The following is a 17,562-nucleotide window of genomic DNA, read 5'->3' as shown; positions in this document are numbered from 1 at the left end:
GAAGACAAAAGCTTTCCTTGAGTCACAATTAGGAGCACCCCCCTCAATTATATTCCCTCAGGAAATATTCTATATGTGCTTTTTTCACTGCACTTATTATAATATGTGTTTATACATGTTTATGATGTATTTGGTCAAGGTTTTCTTCCCCTATATTTGTTAGGCTATAATACGTTAAGATATAGAGATATATTATAGGTAAGAGACTCCACATGACATAACACAAGTTTATTTTTCTCTCAGGTAAAACCTGCAGTTGGTATAGTGGCTCTGCTCCACAGAGTCCCCTGTTTTGCCATCCCTAGGGTGTCCATCCCCTCATTTATGTGGCCCCAAATAGCTCATAGTAGTATCCTCATTCCTGCCAGTGGGGGGGGCGGGGATGGAAGGGGAAGGGGCCCTTTCCCTTTAAGGGCTGGAGCACAGTACCTGATGTATATTGAGCGTCCAGTACATCACCCGTGGTCCTGATATGGCCCTGTCATGCCTTCCCCATCTTAGAAGCCATCACCCGGAGTGTCAGTCACCATATGTGACCCTGTCATGCCTTCGCCGTCCTAGAACCCATCGCATATGTTAGTGAATACCTACGGAAATAGGGCAACACGTACGCTCCAAAAAAGTCGCAGAGCATTTTCCAAAGAACTGGTGTCTGCTAGTTCTCCTTCCGACTTCTGGTTCCCACTCTGTGGGCTCCTCTTTCCCAGAAAACGGTCTCATCTTCCTGGAGTGGACAGGCTGAGGCCTGTGAGGCTACTGGCAGCTGATTTTCAAAAGTCCAGCACCCACACCCAGTTCAAATGTCACCTCTTCTGTGAAGCCTTCCTGACCCTCTTCCTCCCACTTGCTTCCTGCCCAGGAAGGCCTGGAAGAATGAATCACTTCCTCTGTACTCTCGCTGCTCCCTGCCCATTTCTGTTTGAGCTTTTATCCCACTGGAAACGGGGAGAGCTTGGGCTGGTTCCATTTGGTGTCCCCCAGGCATTAGCCTATGAGGCTTGTCCTTGTTCCCTCAACTCCTGGGAGCCCTCCACCATCAGAGGAGGGTCATCTCTTGGACTTCCCTGGCAATCCAGTGGTTGAGAATCCACCTGCCAGTGCAGGGGGCATGGGTTCGATCCCTGGGCTGGGAGGATCCCATGTGCCGCAGGGCAGCTAAGCCTGTGAGCCGCAACAACTGAGCCTGCGTGCCCTAGACTTCGTGCTCCACAGCACGAGAAGCCACCACGACTAGAGAGTAGCCCCTGCTCACACGTGCAGTAATGAAGACCCAGCGCAGTCAAAAATACATTTTAAAGAGTTGTCTTCATGATTAGTCAGATTGCAGTTGAGTAAAGTCTTGAGGGCACATTTTTTGCTGATTAACAGAATATGCTGGTTGCTAGTAAGTTCAGAGGCCAAGGAGAAGGACAAAGAGTATTGGTCCCCAGTACTGGCCGTCCACGATGCTCAGAGGAACAGGGGGAACAGGCTGAAGAGGCTGCTCCGGTGTCTAGGAACCCACTGGTTCTGATGCTGGATACTGTGTGCTGGGATAAGACAGCTGATTCTAGAACCCTGGCTCTTCTACATGGTTCCTCTAGGTTGAGAGCTTTCACTTTGGGCTCCATGGGCTCCATAGGCTCCACTGATGTCCCCCTTCAGCGTACCCCAAAGACTCACTTCCAGGCTCTGAGGAGGAGGAAGAAGCCTTACCCTGCCTCACTCTGGATTTCTAAGCCTCCAGTCTCCACAAGCACAGGCTTTTGACCAAACACTCAAAACCTTTCTCTCTTGGTCTGTGTCATCCCTGTGTTGAGGCAGAGATGAAGCCCTGTTCATTTGTCTGAAGGAAAAGGGATCACAAGGCAGCAAGAAGCAGGAGTGGGTGCTTGGGGGCAAATACAGGCTAAGATGTCAGAGGCCTTCTGCCTCCTCCAGCTGTCTCGCTATTGTTTGTGCTCATCTTCCTCGCTAGAGTGGAAGGTGCAGGATGCAGGCCGGAACCGGGCATTATTGTTCGCACATTCGAGGCCTGTGTTAGGGCACTTTTTTGGTAAATATTCAGTGAATAGTCTTAAATCTATATGACAGTTCTTTGTTGGAAAGTGGTCATCACTTATATTTGTAAACACTTTGCAGATGTCTTCATTACTTTGTCTTATCCTCAAGACAATCTTAGTAAGGGAAAGTAGACACTATTATTCCTTACCTTATGGAGACCAGAGAATTAAGAGACTTGGCCTAGGGTCCCCTTGTTGGCTAAAAGCAGGGCTGAGACTGAGACCAAGTTCTGCTTGCTTCAAGGCCCATTTTCTCTCTCCGTAGGATAAAAACAGGAAAAGGGAGACAGAAAGGGTGTGGGCCGTTATTGGAACCCTGGGACCCCTGGTAGCCTGCTCAGCTGTCCTGTGAAATAAAGTCCCTTACCCTCAGGGTCAGGTTGAAGCCTGGGGTCAGAGAATAATCTAGAAAAGGATGCTCAGGCTGAGTAACACGCCCCTTGGTCAGAGCGGCTAGTAGGTGCCTTTGCCACTTTGGCCTAAAGCAGTTCTCCTTCTCTTTGCTCCCCTTATTCAACAGTCTTTAAAATTGTTGAATACCTAAAAGAGCTTTTGTTCATATGGGTTGTACCTATCGATATTTTCAGCAACTGAAGAATTGAAGCTAAGTAATTTTAAAAATATTTGTTGACGATTAAAATTTAGCATAAAGTTCATTTTACACTTTTACATCTTTAATGTAAAAGAGGTTGTTGTTTGTTTTTTAAATTGTCTCCAACAAACTTCATCTTCTCATCCCTGATGGGAGGTGAGTCCCAGGTGAAACAGGGCTCAGAACCCACTTTGGGAGTTTTAGGTAGAGATTTGGGAAGTCCTCAAGCTCAGACTTCCCCACTGGGTGTGAGATATATTGGAAGGTAGGTAGGTCTGCCTTGGCCACAGGAGCATGGCAGCAGGAGGGAGCATGGGGGCCCTGGGACCCCTCTCCCGAGACAGAAGTTTGGAGACGTCCTCTGGGAGCCGGTAGAGATTAAAGAAGGCTGATCCTCATCCCTGGGAAATGTTAGAGGTTTGCTGAGGTCACCAGGGTGGGACCCCCAGCCTGGGGAGGGAGTGGTTAAGAGATTGAAGAGATTGTCTGAGACCCCCAGACAAGAGCTGCAGGTGAGGGCCCAGGGCTGATTGGGATTCAACTGTCCATTACACTCTCTGGCTTAATGGGACTGCTGGACAACCTCAGCATTTAGTCTCTTCCAATTTTATTTTTTTTTAGCTGCAGTACATGTGGATGTGCAACCTCTCGCAGCTAGGTAGTAGGGAAAGGGAGGAGCGTTTTAACAGCGTCTTCAAATGACTGTGGCTGTTCTTCTTTGATACCCACAAAACTTGACAAGAGGAAGTTTCCTAAAGATTAGTTGCAATGTGGAATCTGAAGTTGTATCAATGAAATGTTCATACTCTGTTGTGTTAAAACTCATTGATCTTTGACTGGTGCTGATATGTACCATTGTGCACTGGTCTCTGGGAAACTATTAGCGTATTGATTTATACTGCTCCTCTACATGAAACACATTTCTTTGTAAAATATTGAAAAATCACATCTATTAATATTACCTGGAGAAAGAAAATGGCAACCCACTCCAGTACTTCTGCCTGCAAAATCCCATGGACAGGGGAGCTTGGCAGGCTACAGTTCATGGGGTCACTGCTGATATCATCAGTAAAGTCTTTAAGTATTGGAAAGCTGTCATGCTGCTCATAGTGGCAAGTGAATCCCCCCCCCCTACCCTCTAATTTTCACTCCCAATTCTAATTTTCACTCAAAAGCTCAAGTTTTATCAGCAACGAAAATAGTCAGTTGCTTTCTTTTGTGTGACAGGGTTAGTTTTGTTTCTTTGTTAAGAAATTGTCTGCCAGATACCTACATCTGAATTGCGTAACTATACCTTGTTAGGCATCCTCTCAAGTACAAAATTGCATTCCATGGAAGGAGAAAAAGAGCAGTTTATCTTGCAACTCAAATATTTGTGGAGGATTGTCTTTTGCATAAGATGACCATCTCACTTTGGGACACAGCAGAAATGCTTTGTGTGTAGTTCCCATTCAATCACACATTAGTGTGAAACTGGTTATTTTTTCCTCTGTGAGTGCATGGGGATGAAGGAAACAATGACGGCCAGTATAGTGGGTGCCACCGCTTTGATTCGTGCTAAGGTACCAGCAGTTTTGCCCCCCTTTGCTTTTGTACCATTAGCTCAAATGTCAACACAGCAAAAAGGCAATTAACATTGTGCTTTTCTTAAGGAAATAGCTTTGACCTTGAAGAACCTCTGAAAAATGTCTTGGGGGTCCTGGGAGCCCATGAAACATCCTTTGATGGTTGAGAACCACTGCCCTCAAGCAACAAAATTAGCGGTAGAAATCCAGAATCACCTGGTAGAGAAAAATAATCATTCCTCTTGATCCCAGGTGATTTGTGTCTAGTCCCAGCCCTTCTCTGGGTCTCAGTTGTATCTTCATAAAAGGGGATAATAATGTCTTCCCTACAGAGTTGTTGTGAGAAGTCAATCAGGGTGATGCAATGAAAGTGCATTTTTGTGGATAAAGTTCTGGGAAAGAAAAAGAACTAGGTTCTTTCGGAGTCTCTGAGCATCCTTAGGGAAGGGAGAAGCCAGGCCTTGAGTCCTGTTGCCAAGACGACTCTACTATGCCCACGTCAGTCAAGCTAGAAGGGTAAGGAACTTCTCCTCATAGTGCACCCTCCAGGGAGTGGAAAGGACCTTGAAGCCTCTCCCCTTTCCTACTCCTTTGCCCGCCCCCACCCCCGCCCCAACCCTCGAATCTCAAGTGAGCCCTCAGGTCTACCCAGCAACCCTACATTTATTTCATCGGTTTGCTCTTCCACAGTCCAAGACAACTACAGGAGAAACATTACGGGCTCCAGAGCTAAGCAAAGAATTCTTGGACTTGACACTAAAAAGCACAATCCTTAAGAGGAAAAAAACTGATCAATCGGACCTCATCAAAGTTAAGAGTTTGCTCTGTGAAAGCCCCTATTCGGATGAAAAGACAAGCTGCACCCTGGGAGAAAATACATAAATAATTGAACAGTAAAAATAGTTAGAAAATAGAACAGAAAATGAGCAAAAATCACTAAACATTTCACGGAAGAGGGTATATAGATGACAAGCAGGAATATGAAAAGATGTTCATCATCACTCCCAGGTGGGGCTAGTGGTAAAGAACCCTCCTGCCAGTGCAGGAGATGTAAGAGATGAGGGTTCCATCCCTGGGTCGGGAAGATCCCCTAGAGGAGGAAATAGCAACCCACTCCAGTATTCTTGCCTGGAGAATCCCATAGACAGAGGAGCCTGGTCGACTGCTGGTGGGCTACAGTCCATAGCTTTTCAGAGTCGGACATGACTGAAGCGACTTAGTACACATCATTACCAGTAGGAAAACACAAATTAAGACCATGATGAGATATCTTGGTCGTGACATTTTATAGTTTGGCAAGATGTTACAACTGAGGGGAAATGGGTAAACAGGATCTCTCTGTATTATTTTCTTGCTGCTAAGTCACTTCAGTCATGTCCAACTCTGTGTGACCCCATGGACTAGGCCTACCAGGCTCCTCTGTCCATGGGATTTTCCAGGCAAGAGTACTGGAGTGGGTTGCCATTGCCTTCTCCTGTAACTGCATAGTGATACACTAATTCAAACTTACTGCTATGGGGGAAAATCACCATTTAATGAGACATGAAGACAAAGCACAAACCCAACGAAGGGGACACACACTGTGGACCACAGCACGGCTATGACCAGAGCAAGTGGAGGGACGGGAGAGGGGAGATGGATGGGCAAACTACAGCCTTGGGGGCGGGGACAGGGTGGGAGGCTGGGGTCTGGACTGACGATGACTAAGCAGACAACAGGATGAGACAGGAAATCAAAACCAATGATGAAAGCAGACACACCGTCAGAGAACTCCAACAGCAAGGAAAACATATACAGAACTGTTCTTTTACACATACTCGGAACAAAATCAAGCAGGAAACCACAGAGAAATCGTCAAAGAAGTTAAAATATCAACTAATTAGCCAATGATGCAAATTATAAAAACAGTGTGTCAAAAGACCACAAAATGGACTAGTTACCACTTCACAGGCCGCTAAAATGATTCACGGTTAATTTAATCATATGCTGACTAACAATGCAGCTAACATGAAATGGGTGGTAACAGAAAAAAGTGGTAATACAAGTGCAGTTACAAAGCAGAGTGTTGTACACGTGATTTCATGGGGTAAATAGCAACGCACTCACAAAACTTAAGCTAAACACGCAAGAAAGCTGGAACATGTGCTTTAGAGCTGCACACTCTGTCACCAAAAGCCCTAGGTCGTCATCCTGTTTTTAGACTCAGAAAAGTGAGGCAGCCGGACGTCTTCCCTGGGGCCCTGGGGCACCGGGCTTTTAACCTGGTTTCACACGCAGAGCTGGCCTGAGCGTGCAGCCAAGTCCATCAGCAAGCAGACCAGTTTAGATTCTTGATTTTGTTCCCACCGTGTGCCCTGCACCCTGCAGCCAGGCATCCCCAATGGGAAATGTGCTGCACGGCTTTCACACACCATGAGAGCTGCCCATGGTTATTTTCATGAAGCTGTCTGCTCCCTGAGAACAGAAACTTCCCTGCAGCTGCTGTGCCCAGCACAGGCCAGGCCCAACGTTACAGAGGCAGGCTCTGGCTGAGTTCATGATGACGAGCTAAGCCAGTGGTCCAAATATCAAGACTAATTTGTCCCTGTGCCATTATGGAATGATTAAAGACGAGGCAGTTTAAAAAATTTTAGACCTCTGAGCGTAGCAAATGTACCTGATTTTCTTCTGGGTAAAAAGAGAAAAAACAAAAAAACAAAGAAAACCAGTGTGATGGAGGAGGGATGCGGCAGGGAGGAGGCAGACACATACCACAGTCATGATGCCCAGCCGGTCTCCCTTCCACAGGGAAGCCGTCTGCCCGAGTTTCCAACTCCTACTGAAGAACTAAAAATATGCAGGGAGCAGCTTCTTAGAAGAAGAAATTGCTGAGCTGAAAGCAGAAAGAAACAACACCAGGCTGCTACTGGAGAACCTGGTTTCCAGGTATGTGCAGTCCCTCCGGATGACAGCAGGCAGGCAGCAGGCGCAGTCCCCAGCCGGCATGACCAGCAAGATGGAGGTGCTTAGGGCACTGAAATTTCTATTTGAGCACCACAGGCCGTGGACGAGAAGATGATTCTTAAAGAGGAGAATAACCAGGAAAAGATACGAAGGGACGGGGTGCTTGATGTAAATCACGAGCCAGAAAACATGCCGAGCGCCAATGGAAAGAGACCCTCCTACAGCACTCTAAGCCATGAGGAAGACCTGGCTAAGGTGATCGTGCTCCAGGAAGTCACAGACAAGCAGTCGTGGGAGCAGAGCCAGATGAAGGAGCACCTGGCATCCCTCTCTGCCCACGTGACAGAGCTGGAGGCGGACCTGGACAGGGCCAGGAAGGACCTCCTCAAGTCCGAGGACGTGAACACAAAACTGTAGCGGGACGTCTGCGACGCGGGAGAGACACGGCAGCATCGAGGAGAGGCTGCGCCAGATGGAGGCCCAACTGGAGGAGAAGAACAAGGAGCTGCAGCAGGACCAGCTGATTCTAAACCTGGCAACCCTGAGAGCCGAACTGGACCAGACGAGACTGCGAGGGGCTCCCTTCCACCACGGCCGACCCCACGCGCGGCGCCCCGGACCTCAGGTTCCCTGTGGCGGACCGCCCGGCAGACTCCCCGGCGATGGGGTGGTGCTGCGGCGCCCTCAGAAAGGCCGGCTGGCCGCGCTGCGCGACGAGCTTCCAAGGTGCAGACCCTGAAGGAGCAGGACTGGGAGCGCGCACAGCAAGCCAGCGTGCTGGCCAGCGTGGCCCAGGCGTTCGAGAGTGACGAGGGCGTGCCTGACGGCGAGGGCGACAGGGTCACCCTCTTCAGCTCGGCCACTCAGCTGTCGCCCAGCAGGCAGGGCGATGCCGAGACTCTGACTGTGATGCTGCAGGAGCAGCTGGATGCCGTCAACAAAGAGATCCGGTTGATCGAAGAAGAGGAGAACGGCGCGGCGCGGAGCAGCAGGCTAAGGGGACTGAGAGCAGGGAGGGCAGGCGGAGCTTAGGCAACCTTGGTCGTTTTAAATCAGTGAGCTCCCTCAACCTGCATCCCGCCTCCTCGCATGCCGGCTTCTGCCCGCCCAGCAGTGGGCGCTCCAAGCCCCGAAGGAGGCAGCACAGCCTGGCGCGGGAGGGAGAGCAGCTGGGCATCACGCCTCTGCTATTTTCTTGCAGCTGCATGTAAATCCACAAGTGTCTTGAAATATAGGGGTGGGATGGGGAGGGAGATGGGAGGGAGGTTCAAGAGGGAGGGGATATATGTATACCTATGGCTGACTCATGTTGAGGTTTAACAGAAAACAGCAAAATTCAGCAAAAGAAATTATCCTTCAATTAAAAAATAAATTAAAAAAAAGAATAATGTGACCCAGGAATGGAAAAAGTAAATTGTTTACTTAAAAAAAAAATGGATAGATGATGTCACAGCCCAGCTCCAGACCTCAAAGAGTTTCCTGTCATACCTAGAATAAATCCAGACTATTGATCATGTCTAACAAGCCCTACAGGGTTTGGCCCCCTGCCTCCAATTTTACTTCCCACCCTACTCTCTTCCTTACTCTTTTCTTGGAACACAGGCATATGATCCTTTGAGTGTCCAAGCTTGTTCCTGCCTCAGGGCCTTTGCACTTGACATTTCCTCTGCTGGGAGCCCACTTTCCCCATATTTGCATGATTTCCCATCATCACTCAAATCTTGATCAAATCTGATCAAATACCATGCCTTAGAAAATCCTATATCAACTGCTCTGCCCAAAATAGCACCCATAGTCTCTTTCTCATTTTTCCCTTGACAGTTTATTATGTATGGATTTACTTATTTGCATGTTTCCTGTCTCCCCCACTAGACTTCAGGCTCAATGTGGTAGGTTAGGGTAGGGTTCTTGCCTATTCTATTTCCCACTGCAACCCTACAGGCATGGCACATGGGAGCTGCTCAGTAAATCCGTCAAGTGAATGAATGAATATAAAATGGAGAATTGATGTAGGTAAATGTTTGCTTTGCCACACATTACTCTGTACTGAGCTCTCCTTACATTCCTTGCAAAGCAAATCTGCTGAGGCGTGGGGGACTAATTTTTCCATAAATAGAGCTAGGTTTGAGTCTCACGCTGCCATGAGGGTGGCCATGTGGATCTGAGCAAATCACATCAGCCTTTTGTGTCTCCTTACTGCATCTGAAATGAGGATGGCCCAAAGGAGCCTGGGGATAATAAGATGGCAGTATCTCTCTCCTAAACCCGCACCTCTTCCTGGTTCCCTTCTCGGCGCACGATACCACCGTCCACCCACTTGCCCAAGCCAGGAACCTGGATGACTCAGTCTCCGTGCCTGCCTTTTTCACTGCCCCCACACCCAAGCAGTTGCCAGGTCTTAACTAGTCTTCTCGTAAACCTCTCCCACTATTCTTCCACTGCTGTCTTTTCTCTAGTCATCATCTCTTGCCCAAACCATTGCAGTATCCTCCCTAATTGGTCTTCCCCTTATCATCCATACCACTGATGAAATAGCAAATCTGTTTTGCAAATCCGATTATATCAGTTCCTTATCTAAAACCCTTAAATCATGCTCCGTCACTTTCTGATAGAGAGCAGATCCTTTACCTTAGCACGGATCTAGCACTGCTCATCTCTTAATCTCGTTGCCCTTCCCTGTAAGCTCCAATCACATGCTGAAACAAGCCCTTCTCAGTCCCCTCTCCCTGACTTTGCCAATGTTATTCCTTCACTCTGCTGCCTGGCACTTCCAAGACTGTCAGAGCCTCTGCTTAGCATCACCTAGTGGCAGCCCTGACTTGCCAGTCTGCTCAGCATCCCTCTCCACTTCCATGATAACCCACACCTGACTCGATCACAGCACAGGGCTTAACACACAGCAGGCCCTTAATAAATGTTTTTCAAATGAATCATTAGTTAATAAGAGTTATAAAGAATATTACATGCAATTAATATTAAATGCAAAAAATCACCCATTTTCAGAGCTCTTCCAACCAGTGGGTGTTCTTGGCCAAAGAATGAAGTCTGGATTCAAAGAGTCGTGGGATCGAATCCCAACCCTGCCACCTACTAGCCGAATGACCTTAAGCCTTAACCTCAACGAGGAAAATAATGGGACTTCTACAAAGCGTTGTCACGAGCATTCAGTGAAATCAAGCGTGAGAAGCACAGAGAATACGAAGCTTGGCACACAGTAAGCTGCCGGTATAGTATATTAGTATAGCTCCCTCTAGTGGTCTTGGCACAAGAAAAGGAGGAAAAAAAAAGAGACTCAAGAGGCACCAGGGGAGTAAGGATGAATGAGAGAGTGGACACAGTGAGGTCTTGGTCTGAAGAGCAGAAAGGGAAGTGGGCAGGAAGCAGCCTGAGGGGGTGGATGCCACCTTTTGGGAACAACTAGAGCAGCTGAGATTGAGGGGATTGGATGGATGTTCCTAGCCTGCCAGTGAAGCTGAGAGCACTGCGCTATTTTCCAGAGTTGGAAAAGGCAGAGGGAGAGTTAGGTCCATCTCCAGCTTGGGGCCATCCTATCTGAAGGCCGTTTCCCTGCCCTCCTTCCACCACGGCGTTACAAGCACCTGAGTGATGCTCAGCCCTGCTGTGCTGAAGGGTGAGCGCTGAAAAGGAAGTCCACAGAGGTCAGTCTGGGGCCTGTAAAGAGCCCTGGATTCAGCCTGGGTTACACTCTGAGTGAACCCATTATCAGCTGTGTAACATCAGCCTCCTCATTCAACTTTCCTGGTCTTCAGTTTGCTCATCTGTAAAATGGGGATAAACTACCTACTTTGAAAGATTTAAGGGTTGAGATAAAGATGGAAAAATGTTTAGTGCAAAACAGTCCAAGTCGTAATTCCCTCCCTCCTCTCAACCAGCTTGCTCAGTTTTCGTTTGGTCTTAGCACCCTGACCTAGTATTTTGTAGAATTTACTTGTTTATTCTCATTTCTGTCTACAAGAGAACATGAACTTCAGGAAAGCAAGGACTTTGTTCAGCGTCTTTTTTGCCACTGTAATCCCAGCACCCAGCAATGTATGGATTGAATAAATGAACAAATGAATTCTATTCATTTAATCTCTTACACTAGAATGTAAGGGGGCTTCCCAGGTGACTCAGTGGTGAAGATCCCACCTGCCAACGCAGGAGACACAGCTTCGATCCCTGGGTCAGGAAGATTCCCTGGTGAAGGAAATGGCAACCCACTCCAGTATTCTTGTCTGGGAAATCCCATGGGCAGAGGAGCCTGGTGGGCTACAGTCCATGGGGTCACAAAAAGTGTCGGACACGACTCAGCGGCTAAACAACAAATAGAATGTAAACTTCATGACAGTAGGATTCTATCAGTTATTTATTGTGTTAAAATAAATTGCCCCAAGACTTAGCGGCTTAAAACAACAAGAATCATGGTATCTGTGGATTGGGAATTTGAGACGGGCTCACAAAGAGTTGGATATGACTGAGCAACTAAGCTCAGTATGGGAGGGCAGGTCAACTCAGGGTCTCTCATAAGGTTGAACCTTAGATGCCAGCGGGGTTATGGTCATCTGAGGGCCTAACAGAGCCTGGAGGACCCATCTCCAAGGTGGCCCGTTCACGTGGCTGACGGTGGCTGCTGCTGTTTCCTCTCCCCGTGAACATTTGTCAGGCCGGCGTTGACTGCCTTCTTGACATGGCAGCTGGCTTCCCATGCAATCCAAGAGACCATGAAGGAAGCTGAAAATGCCTCTGTGATCAAATCTATACTCCAGGGCATTAGAGTCCCACGTCATCTTGCCATGCTCTGTTGGTCACACAGTCCAGTCTCAATTAATTCACTTGGGAGAATCCATATGAAGGTGTGAATACCAGGAAGGAAGGGCCATTGGAGCCATCTGGAGGCTGGCTACCACAGGGATAGTTTGTCAGTGTTACACCCGTGCCTAGATACCTGGTCGGCATTCACAAAGCATGAGTTGAATCTAGAGGGCCATGTGTGTTGCAGTGCTAAGTATCACAAGGAACTCAGACCCTGCCTTCAAGGAGCTGGCCTCCTAGTGGAGGAGATAAGATACATAAAGAGACCTGTATGACTCTGTGTTCCACAGAGGGAGATGGTCTAAAAATTCCAGGAAGGTGTCTTAGTCTGCTGCAGGCTGAGATGAGGAAGAGTTCCTGGAGTGGGTGGTGTGGGCAGAGTTCTGAAGCATGAATTGAAGCATGCAGGGGAGAAATGAAAGCAAAGGCCAAAGAAAGAAAGGGAGGCAGGAGGAGGGTGAACACATACATCAGCAGAGGCATGCTTATTCCCCTTTTATATCCATCAGACTTTCATTTAGTGCCCTTGCCTATAGTAATAATACACAGCATTGTGTGTGCGCTTCTAGTCAACACGTGTGAAGCGCCACCCAGGGAGCAGGCTCTGTGCTAAGTGCAGGGAATGCAAAGACTAATAATGTGGATGGCTCTGGTTCGTGAGCAACTAAGAACGTGAAAGGATAGGGCAAAGGCATGTGCCTTTGAAAGTACAATAGTTTGTATTATGATTGTTTCAGAGTAGTATAAATTCCTAGAGGCATGTGGCAAGGACTTGGAGGGCTCAAAGGGGTTGATATCATAGACATTTGGAGGAAGAACCTGCTGAGAAAATCTGAGACCAACCTGATCCCATGGTCAAGAAAGATACCTTTTTTTTTCCAGACTGATCAGTCTCTTGCAACACCTTTCCTGCATGCCTTCATCACCCCCCCACCCCCGAGGGGTTCAGGGGAAAGATGGGCTGGAGCAGTGGTGTGTGGCAGGGGAGTTGTGTGGGGGTCTGGACATCCCATTGTATTTCCCAGGTGGCAGTAGTGGTATAGAACACTCCTGCTAATGCAGGAGACTTAAGAGACCTGGGTTCGAGCCTTAGGTCCGGAAGATTCCCTGGAGTAGGGCATGGCAGCCCACTCCAGTATTTCCTGGAGAATTCCAGAGAAGCCTGGCAGGCTACAGTCCTGGGTTGAAAAGACCGTAGGGTTGGAAAGAGTCAGACATGACTGAAGGGACTTAGCACGGGTTTCCCATGTGGCACGTCCCACTGCATCATGGACAGATTCTAGTCCCACAGACTCCTGAGGATTCGAGAAGTTTATCTACTTATTTATTTTGGATATTTCTTCATGTAGCTTCTCCAGTCTTAGTTGTGGCACATGGGACCTTTAGTCTTTACTTGTAGCATGTGGAATCTTAGTTCCCCGACCAGGCATCGAACCCAGTCCCCTTGCATTGGAAGTTCAGTCTTAGCCACTGGACCATGACGGAAGTCCCCACAAGGAATTTAGAACCCAGAGGACTGCAGCTAGTTCTTCCCACCTCCCCTGAGCTCCCCATGGCCTCAGGGCAGCCACTCCCCAGGCTCTGAGGCTCCCCTCCCGTCCCCACCCCCGACCTTGAGCAGTCCAAGGATATCAGCTGACCATCCATGAACTCTTCTTTACACTAAGGGACATTAACTTTACCCTAACCATGATGGCCCACACCTCCAAGACACTGAGAAACCTCCTTTCCAGGCCGCATGAATCCGTCAAGCCACAGCCCCCATAGTGATGATCTCCATAGAGCACATTCTGTCCCTGCCCTCACCCCTGGTGACAAACAGGACCTGGCGTCAGCAAACCATGAAAAGGAAGTCAGTTCTACTAGGGTTGGGGGTGAGATCACTCTGGAAAGGCTTCATGGCAGAGGTGTCCTTTAAGTTGAACCTTGGGAGATGTGTCTGCCAGACAGACCGGATGGGGAAGGGTCTTGGGGAAGGAAGAAAGCTTGAACAAAGAGCAGCAAGACCCACCGGCACCTTTGAGTAGCTATGGGAGCCTCTGGGGTGGGTCAGAGTAGAGCACAGGTAGTGGTAAATGCAGAGGGAGGCAGAGCCTGAGTCACAGAGGACCCCCTGGCTGGTATGAAAGTGTGCACTCTGCCCGGAAGGTCAAGATTCAGGGAGTTATTTTAGGGCTCTGAAACAGAGAGTAACATTGGAGCAGGCTTTCCCTTTCAATGACATGTGACTCCAGATAAGATATTTAACCTCTTCATGCCTCAGTTTCCACATCTGTGAAATGGGGATAATGTGAGTATCTTTTTGTTGTTATTTTTTAACTTTTGGAGTTAAAAAACAAAACCCCTGTCTGGGCCCTTCCCTGGAGCTGTCAGCATTCCTGGGGAGACATGCTGTGAGGCCAGGGTGGAGAGTCACCAGGGACCTCATCTAACTGTCCTGGTCACTGATCCCTGGGGCGGTAACAGCACCACAGAGCCTGGTGGTGAAGGGCAACTCCGTCTCCGGCCCCAGGGCGGGCCCTCAGTGGCTGGCTGTAGCTCCATTTGCCAGGCCGGATGGAGCTGGCTCTTGTTAGGTTTCTGCGTGTTTTCTAGGCTACTGCTGTCTGAAATTGCGTGGAAAAGAGCCATGAGCTCAAGTCTCAGCTCCTCCTTATCCCAGATCATATCCTGCTATGACGGAAACCTCTCAGCAATATTCCTTCTGACTATAGTTTCCCTCTGGTGGACCTTGTCGAATGAGCCTCTAGCACTTCCTTCTACCTTGCTGGTAGTTTTCCTGCTCTCCCCTTGTCTCTATGGACATTTTGGGTCAGGTCTTTCTTTGCTGTCGGGACTGACCTGTGCATTGTAGGCTATTTAGCAGCATTTCTGCCTCTACCCAGTAGATGGCAGGGGTACTGCCCCCTCCAGTTGTGACAACCAAACATAGCTCCTGCCATTGCCTAATGTCCCCTGGGCAGTCTCCACTGCTTGTGAGTCTTTGAGGGCGGGGTTCATGTCTAGTTTGGCTTCTTATCTCTTCCAGTGCCTTGTGCAGTGCCTGGCACCTGATCAGTGTCTACTCGGTGACTGTGAGATGAACTTACTGTGTGATGATTCATGTTTGTAGATTCAGGGGACGGAGAGCTTCGAGAGATGGGGATGTACAGTGTCTCCCTCTACTTGTCTTTCTTCCTCCCACCCAAGTGTGTAGCAGGCCCCGGGCTTCTCTGTCGCTGCAAAGACTTGTGCCCAAACTCTTGTTTCCAAAAGTCCGTAAAGGTGAACAGGGTTTGAGAATAAAATGATTTTCCCCTGGATTTCCTTTTTTTAAATTATTTGGCTGCAGCGGGTCTTAGTTGTGGCAGGTGGGATCTTTGGTGCCTCCTGTGGGCTCTTTTCATTGGGCTTTTCACGGACTTCCTAGTTGTGGGACTCAGGTAGTTGCAGCCTGTGGGCTTAGTTGTTCCTTGGCCTGTTAGTTCCCCCATCAGAGGCAGAACCCACATCCCTGGCATGGCAAGGCAGATCCTTATGCACTGGACCACCGGGGAGGTCCCTTTCCTCTGGATTTAGAAGAGATTTCCAGAGGCTTGGACAGGAGGTAAGAGAAAAGTCTATGAGTCCCAAGGCTGTGGCTGGAAATCGTGAACCAAGAGATGTGATCCTAGGCGGGGACCCATGGGCTCGGCCATGACTTTGGGTTCCAGGTGTAGGCACTGAAGTGGCAGAGCCCATCTGGCCTGAGATAATGGACATCTGAGGGGAAGCTGGGGGTCCTGGTGACCGGTGGGACCCTCTGGAAACCTGAGCATTGTGTAAGATCTCAGATCCCTGCCATGAACTCTGGAGGACTCAGGGAACAGAAACTCTGAGAATGACTGAGGCAGTGTGAAACTGGAGATGAAATTAAGTTCATTTATTGAAAACAAAAAGATGCCACTATTTCTGACACACTGGACCTTCTGGCTTGGTTTTTGTACTAAGTGTGAAGGGACAAAATAATAATAGCTAATATTTATTGAGTGCTTAATCTGTACCAGACACGGTTCTTTCAGGTTTTGGTGAATTGTCTCTTTTTAATTTTCCGGGCATTCCAGATGGTTCTAGGAGTGAAGAACCTGCCTGCCAATGCAGAAGACAGAGACGTGGGTTCGATCCCTGCGTCTGGAGGATCCCCTGGAGGAAGGCATGGCAACCCATTCCAGTATTCTTGCTTGGAGAATTCCATGGACAGAGGAGCCTGGCAGGCTACAGTGCATAGGGTCCCAAAGAGTTGGACATGACTGAAGCGACCTAGCATGCATGCATGCGTCCTCTTTTAATTTTCATAGTATTCCTATCAGTAGGTTCCACTGTAATCACCAACTGAGGGATGAGGCATTGGTGATACAGTCTAGCTGGACAACTTGCCCCAAGGTTTAGCTCTACTTGGTGGAGGCAGAATGTGTAGTAACAATAGCAAACACATATAACACTTATTGTGTCAGGCACCATATCATGAGCTTTACATGAGATGATTTACTTAATCTTTACAACAACCTAGTGAGGTAGGTATTACCACCACTCCCATTTTATAGAGAAACAAATGGAGAAATAAGAGATTAACTTGCCCACGTCTCCCAGCTCATATTTGGCAGACTTTGAATCTGAACTTGGAAAGTCTGGCCGCAAAGTTGTGTGTCCAGTCCTAAGGTAGGAAACTCCTGGAAGAACACAAGCCCTTAACTCTTAACTGTACTCTGCTGGGTGGGCACCTGGATATTCACAAATGATCAAGTGTTTAAACAGGCTTTTTGGGAGGAACCAGAGGGTGGTTAGAACCAATTTGTCTTATGTTCCAAAGAGAAGAATCAAGTGAAGCTTGGAGTTATTGGCTGAGCTCTGGAATTTTCAGATAATACTGAACTGGAGATCATGGCTCCCAATCATCAAGTCATTAGCTGTCTTTATACAGAATGGCCATGATATTCTTTAGACTCTGGAGAAAATTAGTTAAAATGAAATTTATTTTGTTTTCCTTTGAAACTGCAAAACCGATTCTTTTTACATATGCAATTAAAAACAGCTAGCTTGTTAAAATGGGCTTTCCTGGTAGCCCAGATGGTAAAGAATCTGCCTGTAATGCGGGAGATTTGGGTTCGATCCTTGGGTCGGGAAGATCACCTGGAGAAAGAAATGGCAACCCACTCCAGTATTCTTGCCTGGAGAATCCCATGGACAGAAGAGCCTGTTAAAAATGCCTGCCTAGGAAAAAACTCGAAGTTAACCTTTGCGAGGGCTTCTCTGGTGGCTCAGATGGTAAAGAATCCGCCTGCAATGTGGGAGACCTGGTTCGATCCCTGGGTTGGTTGGAAAGATCCTCTGAAGGATTCTATGGACAGAGGAGCCTGGCAGGATACAGTCCTTTGGGTCACAGAGTCGGAGACAAAGCTATTTGACACAAAATAGGGACATCAGTGCTGATCTGAGGCTTAGTAATTGAGCTTAGCAACTCCTTGTAATATGTCTACCAGAGACATTAGCGTCACAGAGGAATAATGGAAGGAATTGAGAATGTTCACCTTGGAGAAATCTGAAGGGAACACAGATGTTTTCAACAACCCTGAGGACCTGGGGTCAAACC

Source organism: Budorcas taxicolor, chromosome 14, assembly GCF_023091745.1.
Source record: "Budorcas taxicolor isolate Tak-1 chromosome 14, Takin1.1, whole genome shotgun sequence".
NCBI classification, from domain to species: domain Eukaryota; kingdom Metazoa; phylum Chordata; class Mammalia; order Artiodactyla; family Bovidae; genus Budorcas; species Budorcas taxicolor.
Note: the sequence above shows the minus strand (reverse complement) of the source record.